General features: G+C 40.4%; 1 protein-coding gene and 1 long non-coding RNA gene across 2 annotated transcripts in view; one reads left to right on the top strand and one right to left on the bottom strand.

Annotated features, from left to right (window-relative positions):
* Positions 1-26,811, top strand: part of LOC310835928 (putative helicase senataxin) — a 427,391-nt gene that overhangs the window by 358,343 nt on the left and 42,237 nt on the right. The window lies entirely within an intron of this gene.
* The window catches only part of LOC310836025, a 115,961-nt gene continuing 93,800 nt past the window's right edge, over positions 4,651-26,811 (bottom strand). The window contains exon 2 of the long non-coding RNA XR_014559844.1: positions 4,651-5,356. This is a non-coding gene — a long non-coding RNA (uncharacterized lncRNA). The remainder of the gene's footprint in view (positions 5,357-26,811) is intronic.

The following is a 26,811-nucleotide window of genomic DNA, read 5'->3' as shown; positions in this document are numbered from 1 at the left end:
CTTGTGGAACTAATCCAATGGAAATGGAATACAAGAGGGGGAGGGGTGGGGAAGTCCTGGAAAGATGTTAATGAAAGTAAGGCCTTAAATGACACAAATGCTTCTTTTTTTTTCTTTTTTCTTTTTTCTTTCATGTTTTGGACTTTTTGGAAATTTCAATAAATGTGATTTTTTTTTTTAAAAAAACCATATTGTCAGGAAAGCTTTGTTTATTGTTTGGATAAGATACAAGGATCTGCTTGAAAACAAAACTCCAAGGTGGTTGTCACCAATGGAAGCAAAGGCTCTGAAAAAGCTCGATATGGAGGCCAATTGGCCCGAAATATTGGGAGATATTGGAACAAGAAGGAGACAGGTTAAAGCTGCTGAGTTTTGAAAAATTAAAAAACAAAGTACGGGATTGGCTTCATTATTATCAAATAATGGAGGTTTATAACTTGGATAAGAAAATTGGGTTTCAGGTGGAGAAATCAAAATTGGAAACAGAATTGTTAGATCCTAAAACTAAGAATTTGTCAAGAATGTATAACTTGCTGTTGAAATGCAACACTCAGGATGAAACGGTGAAATCAGCTATGATTAAATGGGCTCAGGATGTTGGACATAACATTATGATGGCTGACTGGGAACAGTTATGGACCACAGGTATTAAGTTTACGGCATGTATTGCCTTAAGAGAGAATATAATGAAAATGATATACAGGTGGTACATAACACCAGTCAAGCTTGCAAAAATCTATCATTTACCCGATAACAAATGTTGGAAATGTAAAGAGACTGAAGGTACATTCTTTCACCTTTGGTGGACATGCCCAAGGATTAAGACTTTCTGGGAGATGATCTACAATGAAATGAAAAAGGTATTTAAATATACCTTCCAGAAGAAACAAGAGGCCTTTCTCCTGGGCATGGTTGGCCAACTGGTGCCAAAGAAGGATAGAACATTCTTTATGTATGCTACAACAGCAGCAAGAATACTCATCGCAAAGTATTGGAAGACACAAGATTTACCCACCCGGGAAGAATGGCAGATGAAAGTGATGGACTATATGGAACTGGCGGAGATGACTGGCAGAATCCGAGACCAAGGTGAAGAGTTGGTGGAAGAAGATTGGAAAAAAATTAAAGTTTATCTACAGAAACATTGTAAAATTCAGGAATGTTAGAAGGATGTTGGAATGAAGTAATGTGGTATTAGCAGAAATGATACAAAAGATTAGGTAAAAATTGATTTTTTAACTGTTGAAAGATCAGAATGTAATATTATACTACATTAGGATATTAGGATAAAAAAACCAAGTTAGGATAAAAACCAAGTTGGAAAGGATTTGCTGGAATACTTAAGTGAACTAGAATACAAAAAAGGGAGGTGTGAGGAGGTCAGGGAAATAAGTTAATGAAAGATAAGACATGGAAAGAGGGAAATGTTTTTAACTGCTTTTATTTTTCTGTATTTTGTATCCTTTTTTTCTTTTTTCTTTTTTTTCTTTCTTTCTCATTTTTGTAACTTTTTTGAAACTTTAATAAATATTTTTTTAAAAATAAAATAAAGACTGCTAACTGAAAGGTTCTCTGATAAACAAGACGAGTTGGAAGAACAAGAATCAATCATGAGAAGACATGCCAAGACTCGGTATGGCAAAGGGACTGATGGGGGAGGGGAAAAAACTTTCCTTTCTTTCCTCTATGTGATTAAACAAGAATCCCCCCCTCACAAGTCAGAAATGCCGTTTTAATGACTTAAGCTGTGGATTTACGACTGTGTGGAGATAAATTTTCTAACCAAAGCATGTTTTAAGAAGAGTGTGGAAAGTTTAAGAGTTTTGGAATGATACAGTTAAAAATACCGTCGCCATGTTGGCAAGCTCTGTCGGAGGACTTGAGTCTGGGAGGAGGAAAAGAGCTGGCTTGCCTGAGTGAACCCTTTCTGTCCTGACAGCCACTCGCCCGTGGCTGTCTCAATCGCTGGCAGAATCCGTCAGTGGGCATTTCTTGAACTTCTTCCAGCAAAGAAGCTCTTTGACGCCTAGTCTCCGCCTACTCTCCCAGCGTGGAAGCCTTCTGCGCAGGGAGGGCGTGGGCAACGGAGGACCCTTACTCTCCCCGCTGGTCCCCGGCGAGGAGTCATGGGACCGCCTCGCCAATTCCCCCATCTGCCCCCCTTCTCCACTGGTGCTACGCTGATTTCCTTCCCCAGAAGATGGGCTGCTTTTCTCCCTCCCGGGACGCTCTCCAGAATCCCTCTGGAGCCCTCCCTCTCCCTCTGGCTCCGATGGCAGTTCCCTGACAGTGATGATATATGGAAACCATCTTGATATGAGGATTGGACGAACGGAAAAATCCACACAGGATATAATTGGTGTTTATCTGCTTAAGGAGATTATCAGAAGAGATCATAAAGAAAAAAAGAAAAAATATATGAAGAAGATGAGATGTGGAAACAGCAAGATAAAATGTAAGATAAAACATATGCAAAGGGACTTGACAGGAAGTCAAAGTTGAAGAAAAGATTTTGGAAGATAAAAGGGGAAAAATATTTACTTTTATTATTATCATTTTCTGTGCGGGTGTAGGTGTGTGGGTGTCTATACATATGTGTTGTTGTTGTATGCAATGTTTGGGAGGAAATAAGACGGTAAATAACAAACAACAAACTAAATATCGATGTATGTTAATTTTTATTTCTTAATTATATTTTGTGGTAGTATGGCTGTATTGTTTTTTGAAACATAAAACCATCCAATAAAAATTATTTTAAAAATATATCATAGAATCATAGAATCATAGAGTTGGAAGAGACCACAAGGGCCATCGAGTCCAACCCCCTGCCAAGCAGGAAACACCATCAGAGCACTCCTGACATATGGTTGTCAAGCCTCTGCTTAAAGACCTCCAAAGAAGGAGACTCCACCACACTCCTTGGCAGCAAATTCCACTGTCGAACAGCTCTTACTGTCAGGAAGTTCTTCCTAATGTTTAGGTGGAATCTTCTTTCTTGTAGTTTGGATCCATTGCTCCGTGTCCGCTTCTCTGGAGCAGCAGAAAACAACCTTTCTCCCTCCTCTATGTGACATCCTTTTATATATTTGAACATGGCTATCATATCACCTCTTAACCTCCTCTTCTCCAGGCTGAACATGCCCAGCTCCCTTAGCCGTTCCTCATAAGGCATCGTTTCCAGGCCTTTGACCATTTTGGTTGCCCTCCTCTGGACACGTTCCAGTTTGTCAGTGTCCTTCTTGAACTGTGGTGCCCAGAACTGGACACAGTACTCCAGGTGAGGTCTGACCAGAGCAGAATACAGTGGCACTATTACTTCCCTTGATCTAGATGCTATACTCCTATTGATGCAGCCCAGAATTGCATTGGCTTTTTTAGCTGCCGCGTCACACTGTTGGCTCATGTCAAGTTTGTGGTCAACCAAGACTCCTAGATCCTTTTCACATGTACTGCTCTCAAGCCAGGTGTCACCCATCTTGTATTTGTGCCTCTCATTTTTTTTGCCCAAGTACAATACTTTACATTTCTCCCTGTTAAAATTCATCTTGTTTGTTTTGGCCCAGTTCTCTAATCTGTCAAGGTTGTTTTGAAGTGTGACTATTGGTGATCACAGCATTCGTTTCTAGGTGCTCACAGACTGTTTGCTTAATGATCTGCTCCAGAATCTTCCCTGGTATTGATGTCAGACTGACTGGGCGGTAATTATTTGGGTCCTCTCTTTTCCCCTTTTTGAAAATAGGGACAACATTTGCCCTCCTCCAGTCTGCCGGGACTTCGCCTGTCCTCCAGGAATTCTCAAAGATGACTGCCAGTGGTTCTGAGATCACATCTGCCAGTTCTTTTAATACTCTTGGATGCAGTTCATCTGGCCCTGGAGACTTGAATACATCTAGACTAGCCAAGTATTCTTGTACTATCTCTTTAGTTATTCTGGGCTGTGTTTCCTCTGCTGAATCATTTGCTCCAAATTCCTCAGGTCGGGCATTGTTTTCTTTATCGGAGAAGACTGAGGCAAAGAAGGCATTGAGGAGTTCAGCCCTTTCTGTGTCCCCTGTTTGCATTTCACCATCTTCTCCTCTGAGTGACCCCACTGTTTCTGTGTTCTTCCTTTTGCTACGAACATACCCATAAAAGCCTTTTTTGTTGCTTTTAACCTCTCTAGCAAGCCTGAGTTCATTCTGTGCCTTAGCTTTTCTGACTATGTGTCTACAAGGCAGGCTTAAGCAGTATGTGGACCGAGAACTCCCAGAAGTGCAAGCTGGATTTCGAAGGGGCAGAGGAACCAGAGACCAAATTGCAAACATGTGCTGGATTATGGAGAAAGCTAGAGAGTTCCAGAAAGACATCTACTTCTGCTTCATTGACTATGCAAAAGCCTTTGACTGTGTTGACCACAGCAAACTATGGCAAGTTCTTAAAGAAATGGGAGTGCCTGATCACCTCATCTGTCTCCTGAGAAATCTCTATGTGGGACAAGAAGCTACAGTTAGAACTGGATATGGAACAACTGATTGGTTCAAAATTGGGAAAGGAGTACGACAAGGCTGTATATTGTCTCCCTGCTTATTTAACTTATATGCAGACTTCATCATGCGAAAGGCTGGGCTGGATGAATCCCAAGCTGGAATTAAGATCGCTGGAAGAAATATCTTTTTTTTTAAAAAAATAATATTTATTCAGAGTTTAAAGTTACAAAAAGAAAAAAGAACAATACAAAATACAAAAAAAAGAATACAACAGCAACAGAAAAGGAAAAAAAGAAAAAAAAAGATATAAAAATACATTCGCTTAAAAAAAAAGAACAGATTAAACCTTTACATAACTTTCTTCCTTTACTTGTTTCCTTGACCTCCTCACACCTCCCAATTTTGTATTCTAGTTCAAATTGTTTTTTCAGCAAATCCTTCCAACCTTATTTTCATTTAAGTAATTTAATTTAATATATTATAGTTTAACGTCCTCTCTTTCATCAATTTCATCAACTCATTTTTACTTAATCCTTTATATCATTTCTACCAAAACCACCTAATTTTCTTTTTCCAACATCTTTCTAACAGTCCTTAATTTTACAATATTTTTTAAGATATACTTTAATTTTTTTCCAATCTTATTCCACTGACTCTTCTCCTTGGTCCCGGATTCTGCTAGTCATCTCGGCCAATTCCATATAGTCCATCACTTTCGTCTGCCATTCTTCTCGGGTGGGTAATTCTTGTGTCTTCCAATACTTTCCGATGAGTATTCTTGCTGCTGTTGTGGCATACATAAAAAAAGTTCTATCCTCCCTTCGCACCAATTGGCCGACCATGCCCAGGAGAAAGGCCTCTGGTTTCTTCTGAAAGGTATATTTAAATACCTTTTCATTTCATTATATATCGTCTCCCAGAAGACCGTCCACCAAAGGTGAAAGAATGTGCCCTCAATCTCTTTACATTTCCAACATTTATTATCGGGCAAATGGTAAATTTTTGCCAGCTTGACTGGGGTTAGGTACCACCTGTAAATCATTTTCATTATATTCTCTCTTAAGGCATTACAAGCCGTAAACTTAATACCTGTGGTCCATAACTTTTCCCAGTCAGCCATCATAATGTTATGTCCAAAATCTTGTGCCCATTTAATCATAACAGATTTAACTGTTTCATCTTGTGTATTCCATTTCAACAGCAAGTTATACATTCTTGATAAATTCTTAGTTTTAGGATCTAACAAAACTGTTTCCAATTTTGATTTTTCCACCTGAAAACTAATTTTCTTATCCAAATTATAAACCTCCCTTATTTGATAGTAGTGAAGCCAGTCTCGTACTTTAGTTTTTATACTGTCAAAGCTCTGCAGCTTTAATCTATCTCCATCTTGTTCCAAAATTTCCCAATATTTTGGCCAGTTTGTCTCCATATTAATTTTTTTCAGAGCCTTAGCCTCCATTGGTGACAGCCACCTTGGTGTTTTACTTTCCAGCAAATCCTTATATCTCATCCAGACATTAAACAATGCTTTCCTGACAATATGGTTTTTAAAGGCTTTGTGCGCTTTGACCTTGTCATACCACAGGTATGCATGCCATCCAAAAACATTATTAAAACCTTCTAAATCCAAAATGTCCGTGTTTTCAAGAAGCAGCCAATCTTTCAGCCAACAAAATGCGGCTGATTCATAATAAAGTTTAAGGTCTGGCAGGGCAAATCCACCTCTTTCTTTAGCGTCAGTTAGAATCTTAAATTTTATTCGAGGTTTCTTGCCCTGCCAGACAAATCTTGAGATATCTCTCTGCCATTTCTTGAAACAGTCCATCTTGTCCAAAATTTGCAATGTTTGAAACAAAAACAGCATCCTAGGCAATACATTCATCTTTATTGCAGCAATTCGGCCCAGCAATGATAACTTCAATTTTGACCATATTTCTAAATCCTTTTTCACTTCCATCCAACATTTTTCATAATTGTCTTTAAATAAATTCACATTTTTAGCAGTCATATGAACCCCTAGATATTTCACTTTCTTAACCAATATTAATCCTGTCTCCTTCTGAAACCTCTCTTTCTCAATCTCTGTTAAATTTTTCTCTAACACCTTAGTTTTCAACTTATTCAACTTAAATCCCGCAACTTGACCAAATTCTCGAATTAATTGCAATACTCTTTTAGTACTGGATTCTGGCTCCTGTAATGTCAAAACTAAATCATCAGCAAAAGCTTTCAATTTATACTATTTAGCTCTGAGTTGTATACCTTTAACCAATTGGTCCTTTCTAATCATATTGAGCAGAACCTCCAGGACCGATATAAAAAGCAATGGGGAGATGAAATATCAACAACCTCAGATATGCAGATGATACAACCTTGATGGCAGAAAGTGAAGAGGAATTAAAGAACCTTTTAATGAGGATGAAAGAGGAGAGCGCAAAATATGGTCTGAAGCTCAACATCAAAAAAAGAAAGATCATGGCCACTGGGCCCATCACCTCCTGGCAAATAGAAGGGGAAGAAATGGAGGCAGTGAGAGATTTTACTTGCTTGGGCTCCATGATCACTGCAGATGGTGACAGCAGTCACGAAATTAAAAGACGCCTGCTCCTTGGGAGAAAGGCGATGGCAAACCTAGACAGCATCTTAAAAAGCAGAGACATCACCTTGCCAACAAAGGTCCGTATAGTTAAAGCCATGGTTTTCCCAGTAGTGATGTATGGAAGTGAGAGCTGGACCATAAAGAAGGCTGATCGCCGAAGAATGGATGCTTTTGAATTCTGGTGCTGGAGGAGACTCTTGAGAGTCCCATGGACTGCAAGAAGATCAAACGCATCCATTCTTAAGGAAATCAGCCCTGAGTGGTCACTGGAAGGACAGATCATGAAGCTGAGGCTCCAATACTTTGGCCACCTCATGAGAAGAGAAGACTCCCTGGAAAAGATCCTGATGTTGGGAAAGATTGAGGGCACACGGAGAAGGGGACGACAGAGGACGAGATGGTTGGACAGTGTTCTCGAAGCTACAAACATGAGTCTGACCAAACTGCGGGAGGCAGTGGAAGATAGGAGTGCCTGGCGTGCTCTGGTCCATGGGGTCACGAAGAGTTGGACACGACTAAACGACTAAACAACAACAACCGTAGCTTTGCAAATAAGCCCACAAGTTACTAGCCCTCAACATTTCACTTGTTCGCCTTGACCTCATTAAGTAGAGAAGTGTACTGTCATTTTGTGACAGAGAAGTTTCCTCCAAGGCAACTCTTCCTTGAATGCCAGTCTGCAAAATTTGCCAGTCACCATTAAGTAGATATCTCATTCGCAAAGTCAGTTGTTTCATTTCACAAATGCTGTTTTTGTAAGAGACCCAAACAAATCGGGATGCTCTGCTTACCTTTTGGCGTCGATGCTCAGTGAGGACGTCCAGGTGATGATTGTTCAACTTTGAAGATTGGGTATTGCTGCAGGAGTCTCTGTTTCTCTCGAGGTAAATGATTCCTTAAGCTATTACATTATTTCTAGAGGGTGGAGGAAATGCTTGTGCTTCCGGTTTAGAGAGCGAGGGGGAATTCTGGGGAATTCAAGCAAAGAACAAAGCGTCAAAACAGAGCTTTGTGGCTTGAGTATGACTTGATCTCAGTCCAGACAGATCAACCATATGTGGCTAGTTTGCAAGCCCCCCTACCCCTGGTACCCTTTCTCCCTGTATTGCTGCTCCAGAACTTTTCACTGCTTAGAAATGTAGGACACAATATTGGATTGTCGGAGGGGTTGGATTCCTTTTTTTTTTTTTTTGAACTTTTTTATTTTCAATGCAAAATCATAACAAAAATTACAAACATTGAATCCAAAATAATACTATACAGACAAAGATCCCGGGAACATATAGAAAAAAAACAGAAAAGAAAAAGAAAAGAAAAAAAGCAAAGGGAAAAAAAAGAAAAGAAAAAAAGCAAACTAAACGTACATAAACACAAATTGACTTCCTTCCTTTGTTCTAAGACCTCAAAAAATTTACTCTTACTGTATTGTTGTGTCTAATTAGACTACTTCCATCTTTGTGCTTTTTTACACCATTTTTCTTATTCTTTAACCCTGTAAAGCATCATTCATTACATACCAATATACTAACTCCAGAACAATGTTTTTTCATATACTCTTTAGCACAACCCCATTCTTTTAATAATTTCTGGTCCGATTGTCCCCTTATGTAAGCTGTGAGTCTTGCCAGATTTATGTATTCACAAAATTTAATTTGCCAATCTTTCACTGATGGAATTTTTCTGCCTTTCCAGTTTTTAGCTATAAGCATCCTGGCAGCTGTTGTTGCATAAAGGAATACTTTCCTTTGATTTTCAGGGGTATCATTTGTAATTAAACCTAAAAGGAATGCCTCCGGTTTTTTACTAAAGGATATTTTAAACATCTTTTTGAGTTCTTCATAGATTTCATTCCAGAATTGTTTAATAAGTCGGCATTCCCACCACATGTGAAACATTGTTCCTATTTCTTTTTTACATCTCCAACAGGTGTTCGATTTTAATTTGTAAATTTTAGCCAATTTTACTGGAGTTAAGTACCATTGGTACACCATTTTCATAAAATTTTCTCTTATTGTATAACATGCCGTGAATTTAATATCATATTTCCATAATTTCTCCCATTGATCCAGCCGAATTACATATCCTATATCACATGCCCATTTAATCATAACTTCTTTTACTTCTTCATCCTTTAATTCCCATTCTAATAATAAATTATACATTTTGGATATATTTTTTTTGAGTTTTGTAATAATACTTTTTGTAATTTTGATTCTTCTTTTTCAAATCCTATTACTTTATCCTGGTTGAATATTTGTGCAATTTGGTGATATTGTAGCCATGTGGTACAGTATTGGGTCACCTCATCGTATGGTCTTAGTTTTAATTGGCCCTGTTCTTCCTTTAGGAGCTGCTGGTAAGTTGCCATTCTTCCTATAGTATTTTTCTTTTTAACTGATATTACTTCTAGTGGCGAGACCCACCATGGGGTTTTTGGTTCTAACAACCTTCTATGTCTCACCCAGACCTTGTATAGTGCATTTCTAATTACGTGGCTTAGAAATTCTTTATGGACTGCCACTTTGTTATAAATTAGATAGGCATGCCAACCATATCTGTTGTTCCATCCCTCCAAATCCAAAATGTCACTGTTCTCCAATTTGATCCAATCCTTCATCCACGTAACGCATGCTGCATCGTAATATAGTCTCAGGTCTGGGAGTCCAAAACCTCCCCGCTCTTTTATGTCGGTTAATAATTTATGTTTGATCCGTGGCTTTTTGCCTTGCCATATAAACTTTGTGAGGTCCGTTTTCCATTTTTTAAAACAATCATCTTTACCTATTATGGGAATCATTTGAAAAAGGAACATAAGTTTTGGTAAGATATTCATTTTAATAGCCGAAATTCTACCCCAGAGTGTTAATTTCAATCTTGTCCAAGTTTCCATTTCTCTTTTTGTTTCTTCCCAATTTTTTTATAATTATCTTCAAACAAATTTATATTTTTCATTGTTATATGTATACCTAAATATTTCACTTTTTTACAATTTGTAATCCAAATTTTTCTACCAGTTCCTTTTTCTCTTGATCTCCTATGTTTTTTACCATTAGTTTCATTTTTTCTTTATTCAAAGCAAAAGCTGATACCCTTCCAAAGTTTTCCATTTTTTCTAGAGCCTTTGCTATGCTTTCCTTTGGATTTTCCACCATTAAAACTAAATCATCTGCAAATGCCCTTATTTTGTATATTTTCTATCCTAGGGATATTCCATTTATTTCTTGATCCACTCTGATTTCTTGATTTAATATTTCCAAAATCAAAATGAATAACAAAGGTGAAAGTGGGCACCCTTGTCTGGTGCCCTTCTGTATTTTAAAATAATAAGTCGTGTCATTATTTATTATTATATTTGCTTCTTGTTGTTCACAAATTGCTTTTAACCTTCTTGTGATTTGGTCTCCCATGTCCATCTGGTCTAATAATATTTTTAGAAATTTCCATGATACTTTGTCAAACGCCTTTTCCGCGTCCACAAAAACAAAGGCTACCTTCATACTTGGTTTCATGTCTAAATACTCGATCATATCAATCACTGTTCTTATATTGTCACTCATTTTCCTGCCCGGCAAGAACCCTGCCTGCTCTTTATTTATACAATCCTGCAAAACTGTCTTTAATCTTGTTGCCAATATTTGTGCATAGATCTTGTAATCATTATTTAGTAATGATATTGGTCTATAATTGGTTATAAACTCTTTATTTCGTCCTTGTTTTGGGATTACTACTATGTGCGCCTGTTTCCAGGTGTTGGGAATCTTCCCGTCTTCTAATATTCTATTTAAGAGTGTCTTCATAGGTGATAATAGTGGTTCCTCTAATTTTTTGTAATGTATTGCGGTAAGACCATCTGGGCCTGGGGATTCTCCCAGTTTCATCTTAATTATCGCTTGATGAAGCTCTGTCGTGGTTATTGGGGAGTTTAGCTCTTGAATCTTTTCTTCCTTAATTTTAGGTATATCCTTTCCACATAAATACTCTTTTATTTCAACCTCTGTCTCATTTCCTGCTTATATAGCTTATTATAATATTTTGTAAAACACTTTTTAATTTCCTCAGGGTTATCTAAAGTTCTCCCCTCTTCCACTATTTTATCAATCAGTTTTTCCTTTTGTCTCTTTTTCAGTTGCCAGGCTAGCATCTTTCCGGGTTTATTTGCAAATTCGAACGACCTTTGTTTCATCCATTTAATATTGTCCTCAATTTCACTATTTAATATTGCTGAAGCCTGGGTTTGTAATATTTTTAGTTTTTGGTTTATTAATTCATTTTTTGGTTGTTTTGCTAATAATTTTTCATTTATTCCTATTTCCTTCCTTATTTGTTCCAGTTTTTGCTCTCTGTTTCTTTTCCTTATTGCACTTTGTTGTATGTAAAAGCCTCTTATGAAAGCTTTACTTGCATCCCATATTGTCCTGAAGTCTTTATCCTGTTCTTTATTTAATTCAAAAAATTCTTTCAATAGTTCTTGCGCTTTTTTCACAATCTTTTCGTCATTTAATAATCTTTCATTAAGTCTCCATCTTTTATTAGTTTTCTTGTGTTCCTTTAATTCTAATGTGACTGGCTTGTGATCTGTAATAATTTTGGTCTGTATTTCTGCTTTTTTAATTTTAGTTGTTAAGTTATTTGATACCCATATGCTGTCAATTCTGCCGGCTGATTTTTTAACTTCCGAGAAATGTGTATACTGTCTTTCTCCTGGGTTTTTATATCTCCATATATTAATCAAATTTAGGTTTTCTACCATCTGGAAGAAGGTGTCTGGGAGTCTGCCTTTTTTGGATTTTCTTTCTCTCTGTGTCCTGTCTAATTCTATTGATGTGACACCATTTAGGTCTCCCATCAAAATAATTTCCTCTTCTATAAATTCCAGTAGATTAGCTTCTACTTTTCTGAAGAATTCTGTTTTGTTACCATTCGGTGCATAAACTCCTACTATAATTAAATGTTCTTTACCTTTTGTTATTTTTACCCCTAGTAATCTACCCTCATCATCCTTAAAGATTTTTTTTGTGTCTAGTTTAGGGTTCACATAGATCACAATTCCCCTTTTCTTTTTTACATCTGAGGATATAAATTCTTGACCCAATCTCTTGTTTTCTAAAACCCTTCTATGGTTTCTAGTCACATGGGTCTCCTACAAGCATATAATATCCCATTGTTCTTTCCTCAATACATGCTCTATTTTATTTCTCTTCCTCTTATCATTTAAACCGTTAACATTCCAAGATATAATTTTTAGATTCATTAATTTTTATTTATTATCTACAGTAGTTTCGTTGAGTAAATAAAAAAAGAAAAGAAAAAAAGAAAAAAAAACTCAGAAATTTTAGGATTTTGATAATCTGCTTCTTCCAATCTCCCCCCCCCCCCTTAATACGCGCTTGTCTCTCTATGCTTCTTGTGGTGTCTGCGTTGTTTCCTCTCGTTCCAATGTTGGCTCTCCAGTTAATTCTTTTTTGTACTTCCTCCAGAATTTTCCCAGCTCATCTACTGATCTAAAAGTTTTTCTTCTGTCCTTATATGTGAAGGTGATGCCCTCAAGAAATTCCCACCGGAATCTAATCAAATTCTTCTTGAGTGCTTCTGTTACTGTCTTATAATTCTGCCTTTTCTTCAGAATTCTTTTTGGGATTTCCTTAAATATTTCGATAGGCCTATCATCTATTACTAACTTCACTTGTCCTTTTTGATGTAATATTTTGTCCTTTAAAAGTCTTGAGTTGAAAAAAATTAAGCAATCTCCTGGCCCTTTATAAGTGTCCGATCTTTCTGATTTGATCCTGAAAATTTTATCAATATCCAGTAGCATCTCTTCTACCTCTACTCCCAACCAGTTTGCAATCTCCTGTGATAGTTTTTCTTGAATTTGTTCATCATGAGTTTGTGGGACGCCTCGGAAGCGGAGGACCTTCTCCTTCTGACGCATCTCCATCAATGATATATCATCTAGCAGCTCTTCATGGGCTCTCTTTAGGTCATTTATTTCTTCCTTCGTTGAGTCTTGTGATTTTTTAATGTCCTTATTTTCCATTTGCAATTTCTTTGTCATTTCCTCTTGTTTGGTAGATTTACTCTTAAGTTCTTGTACAGATTTATCCAGTTCTTTATTTTTAAGTGAGAGGTCACTTATTTGTGTTGTTAGGTCTATTATTAGCTTTGAGTTTTGTTGGATGTTGCCAGCTAGTATGTCCAGCTCATCATTCAGGCTCTTTTCCATCCCCATTATAAGGTATTTTATGTTAGCATTGGGGTCTGTTTCAGCTGTTGATTATCTTCTCACTTGTAGACCTGACCCAGATGTCAGTGTAGTTTGGTATTTTTTAGAACCCATATTTGTCATTCTTCCTTTTGGTTCTGATCTAGCTATCTTTATTTCAAACCAAGAATATATATATTCCTAAACTTTGAAAATGCTCTGTTTATAGTCTATAATTTGGTCCTTTTACCTGATGGGATTGAAAGTCAGTTAAGATTCCGGTGGTTTTACCCTATGTTGTTATCAGATCATCTCAAATATATTTTTTTTAAAAAGTAAAATAAAAAGTCCAAGTTTTAATTAAAAATTAGTTAAATAGCTTTAATTACTTTGGCAATTTTTAATTACTTTGGCAATTATCAGAGAAAAAAATCCTTCGCAGTACTTAACATCCGTCTTAAGAACTTATTTTCTAGAAGCTGAACTTGGTATTTCAAATGTCCTTTCGTGTATAGCTAGTTTTCTTTATGGTTGTACTTCAAGCCTGTGTCTTAGCAGCGTTTTTTTCATAATTATGGGAGTAATTTTATTTTCCAATTTACTTCTTGTTTTGTTTCTCTAGCCTCTCTTTGTTGCAGTGACTGTTTCCGCCTCTATTCTTCTTCCGGCTTTTTCCCCTTCTGAGGGCGATGACTCCCTCTCCCCCCCCCCCCCCAGCGCCATTTTCGCCAGCTGCCTTCTTCCCGATTCCAGTCTTTTCCTCCTTCTTTCTCTCCCTTTGTATATCTCTTCCTCTTCCCTTTCACTTTTTTATCTTAATCTTTATCTTCCCACCGCTGCCTGGTCTTCAAATCTTTTCTATTCCTTCTCTTTTTCCACTGTATCCTCCACGTTTCTCCCCCTCCTTTTCCTTTTTCACTCACCCCTTTGTTTTACGCTGATCTCTTTCTTAATGGCCGCTGCTTTGTTGTCTCCGCTGCTGCTGCTGCTGCTTGCTATTTCAGCTCCTTGTCTCTCTCAACAGAGTGTCCCCCTGTATAAGCAGGTACTCAGTATGTCTCAGTTTTTATTTTCTGCCTCTTTACAAGGCTTATTTTCCACAACTTGATAAGTCTCAGAACGCTGAAGCTCCTCTCTCCATTAGCTTTACTGTCCTTTATAATATTAAGTTAGTCCGTACTCCTTTTATTTTAATATAAGCCAGCGTTATTACCTTGTTCCTTCAGGAGTACTCTTGATTTTACAGTTTTGGTTTGGAGCAGCTTGGTGCTTTTTCATTCGGGTCTCAGGGGCGTCTCACGGTCGGGTGTGCGATCTTTTCTGCTCTGAAGTTCTTCTACCTCCCTCCACTTTTTGTGCTGGGACGGCAGAAAACCCCTTTATGCGCTGCTTGGATCTGTTTTCTTCAGTCTGGAACCTCCTCTCAGACCTCTTCAGGGTTTGCGTTGCCCTCGCTTCCCCGTCTTTTTATCCCGTAACCGTGATTGGGAGCGCTCTTACTGCAGCAGAGCGCTTTCCCTGGCCCGACGCTGAGCGCACCACGCCAGGAAGTGCCGGAGGGGTTGGATTCCTATTGGATCGGTTAGCCTAGGCTTAGCAGAGTGAGCAGGGCAGCCAGCCCCTAGTGCCGTATTTACATGTAAGCTAAACAAGCTATAGTTTAGGGCCCCACTCTCTTGGTCCCCCCCCCCCCTCAAATTTAAAGGAAATAAAACCTGGGTGTACATTTCCAAAATATAAGGTAAAAAAAATAAAAATAAAACCTGCACCACAGCAACAGTGTTTTGTGTTGTGTAGGGACGCGGGTGGTGCTGTGGTCTAAACCACTGAGCCTCTTGGGCTTGCCGATCAGAAGGTCGGCGGTTCGAATTCCCGCGACGGGGTGAGCTCCCGTTGCTCAGTCCCTGCTCCTGCCAACCTAGCAGTTCAAAAGCACGTCAAAGTACAAGTAGATAAATAGGTACCGCTCCGGCGGGAAGGTAAATGGCATTTCCGTGCTCTGCTCTGGTTCGCCAGAAGCGGCTTAGTCATGCTGGCCACATGACCCGGAAAAACTGTCTGCGGACAAATGCCGGCTCCCTCGGCCTATAGAGCGAGACGAGCGCGCAACCACAGAGTCGTCCGCGACTGGACCTAACGGTCAGGGGTCCCTTTACCTTTTAGCCATCACAAATAATACTGCTTTCTCTCAAGGTTGACACCTTTCACGAAAACTGATAAGTTACCTGTTGTAGGGAATCATTTCTCCTCTTTTCCTAATCCAAACCCACACTTTTAAGCCACTTACTTAAGCAAACTTAGACAAATTCTTTTCGAAGAATAACAAGGGTTGAGAGGAGGGCTAGATGTTACCTGGTTTTCAAAATCGTGATAGAGCACCAGCTAAATTTTGCAATGTACCAATATATCACCATGTCTGCAATCAGGATGGATTGCAGACATGCAGGATGGATTGTAGAGGCACTAGCTGGCTTCACAGTTTTTCCCGCATGGTGATTTTTGCATAGAGCACACACACATACTTTAAGGCTGGGCAATGTATCAATACATTTGGGGGTGAGGAAATAAGTTTGAAGTCCACAGTGTGCTAACAGTGCCATAATATTAATCACAATGTGTGCGCGTGCCGTGTAAAAAACCATTATGTGGGGGAAACCGTGAAGCCAGTCATCGCTTCTCTCATGGTTCCTTCTGTCCCTGTTGCTCTGCACTATAAAATAACAGTTGTAACTGTGTTAAAGCTAAGTAAAAATGTATCTGTTTTAGACCCCTAAGTAGCAGCAGTTTTCAGGACCTTACCCCCTTCACCTCTACATAGAGAACCCCTAGATATGCCTCTGCACGTAAGATGTGATCATGCTGTAGGTACAGTCGTACCTCGGAAGTCAAACGGAATCTGTTCTGGAAGTCCGTTCGTCTTCCAAAATGTTTGGGAACCAAGGCGTGGCTTCCAATCGGAAGCCTCGTAGGCCGCGTTGGACGTTCGGGTTTCAAATAACATTCGCAAACTGGAACACTCACTTCCGGGCTTGCAGCTTTTGGGAGCCAAAACGTTCGACTTGCAAGGCGTTCGGGATCCAAGGTACGACTATAAATTTATTAGATTGCCACATATTAAACAGCTGAATCAAGCAAGAGGAACAAAACACAAGGACACATTTGACAGAGAACAGTGAAACTTTATTGCATTTACAAAAAAATCTGCTACTACTTTAAGTGAATGGATAGGACCACATTAGGGTGTCTCAAGAATATGGTGGATAAAATGCTAATGATTTGTGTTGCTGTACTGTAAAGGATGGGGGGCGGGATTCAACACATTTTCATATGAACAAGTTTATGCCTAAACATTAATTGTACCCTTTCGTTATCTGCTTTTCAAAATCAATCTAGGGTTTCCCACTTTACTCATTTTTTGATACGGCCTTTAAAAAGAAATCCTGGAACACCTCCCCGATTTCTTTGTTATACTGTAAATTTGTAAATAGCTACTGCAATCGATTTTAGCTCATTGAAACAAGTATCATGTTATATATATTATATATGTTTTCCATTTTTAAAAACTTTGTGTCAAGCTAAAAACCCTGTGCATGAAAACCGTGGTCAGTTTAGCAGTGATGCCCGAGACAAGTGACTGTCCTTGAAGGATATCAAATTACACGGTAGGCGGATTCCATTCCATTCAAGCTCCTGCAGGTGCAGAAGTCTGCTTCAGAAGCTGCCATTTGGGATCATCTGGGAAGTGCTAATAATCAGAACAGGATGGTTGAGGAAGTAAATCACATGGTACCTGAAAAAGAGAGGTCAAAAGTGCAGTATTTAGCAACACTATCTAAATCAGCAATAGGGGCAAACAAAGGTATCAAAGGTAGAGCATGGAATACTTACAGACCCAGTTCAGATGTCAAGTGAAACCAGGGTTTAGTATGCTGGGAATGAGCCAAAGCAAGCCTTGGGCTCACACATTCCCCCCCCCCTCCTCCCTCTACACAAGCGGTAAAGAGTTTGGAAACTACATCCTCGTTAGGCTTAACCACAGCTTGTTGCCTCACCCTAATCTGATGAACTATGCTTATTGTTAACCATGGCTGATTGGTTTGATAAGCCATCTTTAAACCATGGCTCATCCAGCTAGCTTGTTTAAACTCTTAATCTCAGGGTCGTGGGTTTGAGCCTCACACGGGGCAAAAATAATAATCCTGCATTGCTGGGGGTTAGGCAAAATGACACTTGTGGTCCCTTCCAACTCTATAATAACTCTATAACTTTATAACGTTAACCACAGCTGAGAGTCTGGGGTGGTGTGCTAAACCAGCCTTCGCCAATCTGATTTCCTCCTGAGAAGGCCTGGTTCCCTGTAACCTCACTTCTCACAGTGAGGGAACTGCCAGAAGGCCCTCAGAGCTGGACCTCAGGCTGAAGGATGGGGGTGGAGACACTCCTTCAGGTATACTGGGCCGAGACCATTTAGGGCTTTAGAGGTCAGCACCAACACTTTGAATTGCGCTTGGAAATGTACTGGGAGCCAATGTAGATCTTTCAGGGCCGGTGTTATATGGTCTCGGTGGCCGCTCCCAGTCACCAACCTAGCTGCAGCATTCTTATTGCACTTGCTTACATTAATCAGCCCTGCGGCCATCAAATTGCAAACTCTGACAAGTGGTCCAAGCAAAACAAAACCACCTGAAAGCAAATGAAGTTAACTGTGAGAGCCAGTGTGGTGTAGTGGTTAAGAGCGGTGGACTCGTAATCTGGGGAACCGGGTTCGCTTCCCTGCTCCTCCACCTGCAGCTGCTGGGTGACCTTGGGCTAGTCACACTTCTCTGAAGTCTCTCAGCCCCACTCACCTCACAGAGTGTTTGTTGTGAGGGAGGAAGGGAAAGGAGATTGTTGGCCGCTTTGAGACTCCTTAGGGTAGTGAGAAAGCGGGATATCAAATCCAAACTCTTCTTCTTCTGCTATCCCCTCAGTGTGTCCCACGCTCTGCCTGGTCTGCCTAACAACGTACCTGAAAGTGAACTTGCTAAAAGCAGTATTCACAGAGCCACTTCCCCAGGTGCAGTCTAAGAGATGCCACCTTCCATCAATGTGGACAGCATTCCAGGCATGGTCGCTCTTCCCCTTTACGCTGCAGCTGCCTATCAAATACTGGCACTGTATCCCTGCAATACTGAGAGGGGAAGGAAGGTATTCAGGAACAGGAGGAGGAGGAGTTTGGATTTGATATCCCGCTTTATCACTACCCGAAGGAGTCTCAAAGCGGCTAACATTCTCCTTTCCCTTCCTCCCCCACAACAAGCACTCTGTGAGGTGAGTGGGGCTGAGAGACCTCAGAGAAGTGTGACTGGCCCAAGGTCACCCAGCAGCTGCATGTGGAGGAGCGGAGACGCGAACCCAGTTCCCCAGATTACGAGTTTATCGCTCTTAACCACTACACCACACTGGCTCTCAGGAACAGGACAAGTGGTTGCTTTCACCGCTTTGATAGGCTGGAGTGGCCGTCCTTCATTTTGCTGGATCAGAGAAAACAGTAATCAGGTTCTCCACAGATTCTCATTTGCTCCAATTTGGCAGGAAAACACAAGTTTTCCTGGGATGAAACAACAACAACAACATTTGGACACGGACCTGGAAAGCCAGGACCTGTGCCTATAAAGCACAGAGCAACGGTAAGTATGGATGAGGAACTAAGTCACACAGGGAAGAGACCCATTAAATTCAAGTAATTTTTAAGTCTATGGATTCCAGTGGATCTACTCAATTCAATGCAGCCCTATATATGCAAGTTTGCTGGCTGGAGGACCTGTGGAAAAGCAGCAGCAGCTGCCATGCTGTGACGTGGAGCATGGAGTGTCCTGATGGCAGGGATAGATACCATCTATTTATCCTCTTTGAACAGTTCTGGAGTGTTGTGCTTATTCTGGGCTACATGTGTAAAATCTGGGGATTCTGGAGGCTGGATTGTTGCAACACAGCAGCTTCCTCAACCAGATGCCCTCCAGCTGCTCTGGATCACCACTCTGTTTGCCTGTCTGGCCCTGGTGCTGATTTAGGCATTATTATGAAATACTAGACTATTGCGCCTTCTCCTTTTGCAGGTACGATGAGTTTTACTTCCTTACTCACCCCGCTCTGTTTATTAAGAAGCACTTCCCTGAGGACCCCAAGTGGCAGCTTCTGAAACAGACGGTGACACTGGAGCATCAGCATGATCTGACTTAAATGCAGAAGGACTGACCGTCACAGTCATAAGAACATCAACCACTGAAAATGGGTAAAGTCAATTAGAAGCATCTGTCTTGTTCCCTTTGATATCACAGTTACATCCACAATCAGCCTCATGTACAAGCTGTTACTGCAGTGTATATAACAGGGATGGAGAACCAGAGGCCCTTTCAGAGGTCCTGCACTACAACTTATCCAGAATGCGGCAGCTAGACTGGTGACTGGGAGCGGCCGCCCAGACCACAGAACTTGAAAGACCTACATTGGCTCCCAGTCCATTTCCGAGCACAATTCAAAGTGTTGGTGCTGACCTTGAAAGCCGCCTAAACGGCCTCGGTCCAGTAGACCTGAAGGAGCGTCTCCACCCCCATCGTTCTGCCCGGACACTGAGGTCCAGCCCCGAGGGCCTTCTGGCGGTTCCCTCACTGCGAGATGCCAAGTTACAGGGAACCAGGCAGAGGGCCTTCTCGGTAGTGGCTCCCGTCCTGTGGAACGCCCTCCCATCAGATGTCAAAGGAATAAACAACTATCTGATGTTTAGAATGTGGGATGTAAACACAGGAGCAGTCAATGACAACATTCCTAGAGTGTACATGTTAGAACATGGGGAGGGATGTCTGTCTAGCAAGCAGGTAAACTTCCTGGGGACGGACTTCCTCTGCATGTGACCAGAGGTGGGTGTGGCCTCACCTGTGCAGGTAAATGATAAAAGCACAGGGCAGGCATCCATCTCTCTCTCTGCCATCTCTCTCTGCCATCTTCCTTTGATGAGGAAACATCTAAGGATGCTCTCTTGGCTCCCAGCCAAGAGAGAAGATAAGGACTATCTTGCTATAAGATAGATTCTAAATGTATTTTACCTTTTTAAAGCTGTGTGCCTTCTGGGATCATATTGTGAACAGAACGTGAGTAAACTCTTTTATACTTTTATAAAGACTGTGTCGTGTCTTGTATTTTAAGAGGGAACAAAGGGGAAATTACCAGAGTAATTATTATAGAGGTTCTAGCGAACCTGTGCACACGTTACCATTGCGTACTTAAAGGGGAATGTCTATAAACTCTGCTGATATTTTGGGAACTTGTTAGCACAAGTTGGATAAGGATATAATTAGTCAATATATCCTCTCCTGCACCCCAGAACATTCCCACATAGAAGACATCTGAAGGCAGCCCTGTTTAGGGAAGTTTTTTAATGACTGATGTTTTAATGTATTTTTAAGATCCTGTTGGAAGCCGTCCAGAGTGGCTGGGGAGACCTGGCTGGGCGGGCGGGCGTGGTATAAGTAATAAATGATGATGATGGTGGTGGTGGTGGTGGTGATGTCCCATCATCCCTGACTTTCATGTGGTTGATGGGACATAAGAATTCAGCAACATCTGGAGGAAATCAGATTGGCGAAGGCTGGTTTAGCACACCACCCCAGACTCTCAGCTGTGGTTAACGTTATAAAGTTATAGAGTTATTATAGAGTTGGAAGGGACCACAAGTGTCATTTTGCCTAACCCCCAGCAATGCAGGATTATTATTTTTGCCCCGTGTGAGGCTCAAACCCACGACCCTGAGATTAAGAGTTTAAACAAGCTAGCTGGATGAGCCATGGTTTAAAGATGGCTTATCAAACCAATCAACCATGGTTAACAATAAGCATAGTTCATCAGATTAGGGTGAGGCAACAAGCTGTGGTTAAGCCTAACGAGGATGTAGTTTCCAAACTCTTTACCGCTTGTGTAGAGGGAGGAGGGGGGGGGGAATGTGTGAGCCCAAGGCTTGCTTTGGCTCATTCCCAGCATACTAAACCCTGGTTTCACTTGACATCTGAACTGGGTCTGTAAGTATTCCATGCTCTACCTTTGATACCTTTGTTTGCCCCTATTGCTGATTTAGATAGTGTTGCTAAATACTGCACTTTTGACCTCTCTTTTTCAGGTACCATGTGATTTACTTCCTCAACCATCCTGTTCTGATTATTAGCACTTCCCAGATGATCCCAAATGGCAGCTTCTGAAGCAGACTTCTGCACCTGCAGGAGCTTGAATGGAATCCGCCTACCGTGTAATTTGATATCCTTCAAGGACAGTCACTTGTCTCGGGCATCACTGCTAAACTGACCACGGTTTTCATGCACAGGGTTTTTAGCTTGACACAAAGTTTTTAAAAATGGAAAACATATATAATATATATAACATGATACTTGTTTCAATGAGCTAAAATCGATTGCAGTAGCTATTTACAAATTTACAGTATAACAAAGAAATCGGGGAGGTGTTCCAGGATTTCTTTTTAAAGGCCGTATCAAAAAATGAGTAAAGTGGGAAACCCTAGATTGATTTTGAAAAGCAGATAATGAAAGGGTACAATTAATGTTTAGGCATAAACTTGTTCATATGAAAATGTGTTGAATCCCGCCCCCCATCCTTTACAGTACAGCAACACAAATCATTAGCATTTTATCCACCATATTCTTGAGACACCCTAATGTGGTCCTATCCATTCACTTAAAGTAGTAGCAGATTTTTTATATATATAGCAAACAGTAAATAAAAAGAGTACAATCCATAAATTGGTGCAAACTTTTGGGGCTTGCCTTTGATTTCCCAGTGTGTTTGTAAATGCAATAAAGTTTCACTGTTCTACGCCAAATGTGTCCTTGTGTTTTGTTCCTCTTGCTTGATTCAGCTGTTTAATATGTGGCAATCTAATAAATTTACAGTCGTACCTTGGATCCCAAACGCCTTGCAAGTCGAACGTTTTGGCTCCCAAAAGCTGCAAGCCCGGAAGTGAGTGTTCTGGTTTGCAAACGTTATTTGGAACCCGAACGTCCAACGCGGCCTACGAGGCTTCCGATTGGAAGCCACGCCTTGGTTCCGAAACATTTTGGAAGACGAACGGACTTCCAGAACGGATTCCGTTTGACTTCCGAGGTACGACTGTACCTACAGCATGATCACATCTTACGTGCAGAGGCATATCTAGGGGTTCTCTATGTAGAGGTGAAGGGGGTAAGGTCCTGAAAACTGCTGCTACTTAGGGGTCTAAAACAGATACATTTTTACTTAGCTTTAACACAGTTACAACTGTTATTTTATAGTGCAGAGCAACAGGGACAGAAGGAACCATGAGAGAAGCGATGACTGGCTTCACGGTTTCCCCCACATAATGGTTTTTTACACGGCACGCGCACACATTGTGATTAATATTATGGCACTGTTAGCACACTGTGGACTTCAAACTTATTTCCTCACCCCCAAATGTATTGATACATTGCCCAGCCTTAAAGTATGTGTGTGTGCTCTATGCAAAAATCACCATGCGGGAAAAACTGTGAAGCCAGCTAGTGCCTCTACAATCCATCCTGCATGTCTGCAATCCATCCTGATTGCAGACATGGTGATATATTGGTACATTGCAAAATTTAGCTGGTGCTCTATCACGATTTTGAAAACCAGGTAACATCTAGCCCTCCTCTCAACCCTTGTTATTCTTCGAAAAGAATTTGTCTAAGTTTGCTTAAGTAAGTGGCTTAAAAGTGTGGGTTTGGATTAGGAAAAGAGGAGAAATGATTCCCTACAACAGGTAACTTATCAGTTTTCGTGAAAGGTGTCAACCTTGAGAGAAAGCAGTATTATTTGTGATGGCTAAAAGGTAAAGGGACCCCTGACCGTTAGGTCCAGTCGCGGACGACTCTGCGGTTGCGCGCTCATCTCGCTCTATAGGCCGAGGGAGCCGGCATTTGTCCGCAGACAGTTTTTCCGGGTCATGTGGCCAGCATGACTAAGCCGCTTCTGGCGAACCAGAGCAGCGCACGGAAATGCCGTTTACCTTCCCGCCGGAGCGGTACCTATTTATCTACTTGTACTTTGACGTGCTTTTGAACTGCTAGGTTGGCAGGAGCAGGGACTGAGCAACGGGAGCTCACCCCGTCGCGGGAATTCGAACCGCCGACCTTCTGATCGGCAAGCCAGTCACCCAAGAGGCTCAGTGGTTTAGACCACAGCACCACCCGCGTCCCTACACAACACAAAACACTGTTGCTGTGGTGCAGGTTTTATTTTTATTTTTTTTACCTTATATTTTGGAAATGTACATCCAGGTTTTATTTCCTTTAAATTTGAGGGGGGGGGGCCAAGAGAGTGGGGCCCTAAACTATAGCTTGTTTAGCTTACATGTAAATATGGCACTAGGGGCTGGCTGCCCTGCTCACTCTGCTAAGCCTAGGCTAACCGATCCAATAGGAATCCAACCCCTCCGGCACTTCCTGGCGTGGTGCGCTCAGCGTCGGGTCAGGGAAAGCGCTCTGCTGCAGTAAGAGCGCTCCCAATCACGGTTACGGGATAAAAAGACGGGGAAGCGAGGGCAACGCAAACCCTGAAGAGGTCTGAGAGGAGGTTCCAGACTGAAGAAAACAGATCCAAGCAGCGCATAAAGGGGTTTTCTGCCGTCCCAGCACAAAAAGTGGAGGGAGGTAGAAGAACTTCAGAGCAGAAAAGATCGCACACCCAACCGTGAGACGCCCCTGAGACCCGAATGAAAAAGCACCAGGCTGCTCCAAACCAAAACTGTAAAATCAAGAGTACTCCTGAAGGAACAAGGTAATAACGCTGGCTTATATTAAAATAAAAGGAGTACGGACTAACTTAATATTATAAAGGACAGTAAAGCTAATGGAGAGAGGAGCTTCAGCGTTCTGAGACTTATCAAGTTGTGGAAAATAAGCCTTGTAAAGAGGCAGAAAATAAAAACTGAGACATACTGAGTACCTGCTTATACAGGGGGACACTCTGTTGAGAGAGACAAGGAGCTGAAATAGCAAGCAGCAGCAGCAGCAGCGGAGACAACAAAGCAGCGGCCATTAAGAAAGAGATCAGCGTAAAACAAAGGGGTGAGTGAAAAAGGAAAAGGAGGGGGAGAAACGTGGAGGATACAGTGGAAAAAGAGAAGGAATAGAAAAGATTTGAAGACCAGGCAGCGGTGGGAAGATAAAGATTAAGATAAAAAAGTGAAAGGGAAGAGGAAGTGATATACAAAGGGAGAGAAAGAAGGAGGAAAGGACTGGAATCGGGAAGAAGGCAGCTGGCGAAAATGGCGCTGGGGGGGGGGGGAAGAGGGAGTCATCGCCCTCAGAAGGGGAAAAAGCCGGAAGAAGAATAGAGGCGGAAACAGTCACTGCAACAAAGAGAGGCTAGAGAAACAAAACAAGAAGTAAATTGGAAAATAAAATTACTCCCATAATTATAAAAAAAACGCTGCTAAGACACAGGCTTGAAGTACAACCATAAAGAAAACTAGCTATACACGAAAGGACATTTGAAATACCAAGTTCAGCTTCTAGAAAATAAGTTCTTAAGACGGATGTTAAGTACTGCGAAGGATTTTTTTCTCTGATAATTGCCAAAGTAATTAAAAATTGCCAAAGTAATTAAAGCTATTTAACTAATTTTTAATTAAAACTTGGACTTTTTATTTTACTTTTTAAAAAAAATATATTTGAGATGATCTGATAACAACATAGGGTAAAACCACCGGAATCTTAACTGACTTTCAATCCCATCAGGTAAAAGGACCAAATTATAGACTATAAACAGAGCATTTTCAAAGTTTAGGAATATATATATTCTTGGTTTGAAATAAAGATAGCTAGATCAGAACCAAAAGGAAGAATGACAAATATGGGTTCTAAAAAATACCAAACTACACTGACATCTGGGTCAGGTCTACAAGTGAGAAGATAATCAACAGCTGAAACAGACCCCAATGCTAACATAAAATACCTTATAATGGGGATGGAAAAGAGCCTGAATGATGAGCTGGACATACTAGCTGGCAACATCCAACAAAACTCAAAGCTAATAATAGACCTAACAACACAAATAAGTGACCTCTCACTTAAAAATAAAGAACTGGATAAATCTGTACAAGAACTTAAGAGTAAATCTACCAAACAAGAGGAAATGACAAAGAAATTGCAAATGGAAAATAAGGACATTAAAAAATCACAAGACTCAACGAAGGAAGAAATAAATGACCTAAAGAGAGCCCATGAAGAGCTGCTAGATGATATATCATTGATGGAGATGCGTCAGAAGGAGAAGGTCCTCCGCTTCCGAGGCGTCCCACAAACTCATGATGAACAAATTCAAGAAAAACTATCACAGGAGATTGCAAACTGGTTGGGAGTAGAGGTAGAAGAGATGCTATTGGATATTGATAAAATTTTCAGGATCAAATCAGAAAGATCGGACACTTATAAAGGGCCAGGAGATTGCTTAATTTTTTTCAACTCAAGACTTTTAAAGGACAAAATATTACATCAAAAAGGACAAGTGAAGTTAGTAATAGATGATAGGCCTATCGAAATATTTAAGGAAATCCCAAAAAGAATTCTGAAGAAAAGGCAGAATTATAAGACAGTAACAGAAGCACTCAAGAAGAATTTGATTAGATTCCGGTGGGAATTTCTTGAGGGCATCACCTTCACATATAAGGACAGAAGAAAAACTTTTAGATCAGTAGATGAGCTGGGAAAATTCTGGAGGAAGTACAAAAAAGAATTAACTGGAGAGCCAACATTGGAACGAGAGGAAACAACGCAGACACCACAAGAAGCATAGAGAGACAAGCGCGTATTAAGGGGGGGGGGGGGAGATTGGAAGAAGCAGATTATCAAAATCCTAAAATTTCTGAGTTTTTTTTTCTTTTTTTCTTTTCTTTTTTTATTTACTCAACGAAACTACTGTAGATAATAAATAAAAATTAATGAATCTAAAAATTATATCTTGGAATGTTAACGGTTTAAATGATAAGAGGAAGAGAAATAAAATAGAGCATGTATTGAGGAAAGAACAATGGGATATTATATGCTTGTAGGAGACCCATGTGACTAGAAACCATAGAAGGGTTTTAGAAAACAAGAGATTGGGTCAAGAATTTATATCCTCAGATGTAAAAAAGAAAAGGGGAATTGTGATCTATGTGAACCCTAAACTAGACACACAAAAAATCTTTAAGGATGATGAGGGTAGATTACTAGGGGTAAAAATAACAAAAGGTAAAGAACATTTAATTATAGTAGGAGTTTATGCACCGAATGGTAACAAAACAGAATTCTTCAGAAAAGTAGAAGCTAATCTACTGGAATTTATAGAAGAGGAAATTATTTTGATGGGAGACCTAAATGGTGTCACATCAATAGAATTAGACAGGACACAGAGAGAAAGAAAATCCAAAAAAGGCAGACTCCCAGACACCTTCTTCCAGATGGTAGAAAACCTAAATTTGATTAATATATGGAGATATAAAAACCCAGGAGAAAGACAGT

The sequence above is a fragment of the Podarcis gaigeae genome (assembly GCF_964106915.1).
Source record: "Podarcis gaigeae genome assembly, chromosome: W".
In the NCBI taxonomy this organism is placed as follows: domain Eukaryota; kingdom Metazoa; phylum Chordata; class Lepidosauria; order Squamata; family Lacertidae; genus Podarcis; species Podarcis gaigeae.
This window is presented reverse-complemented; position numbering and strand designations above follow the sequence as displayed.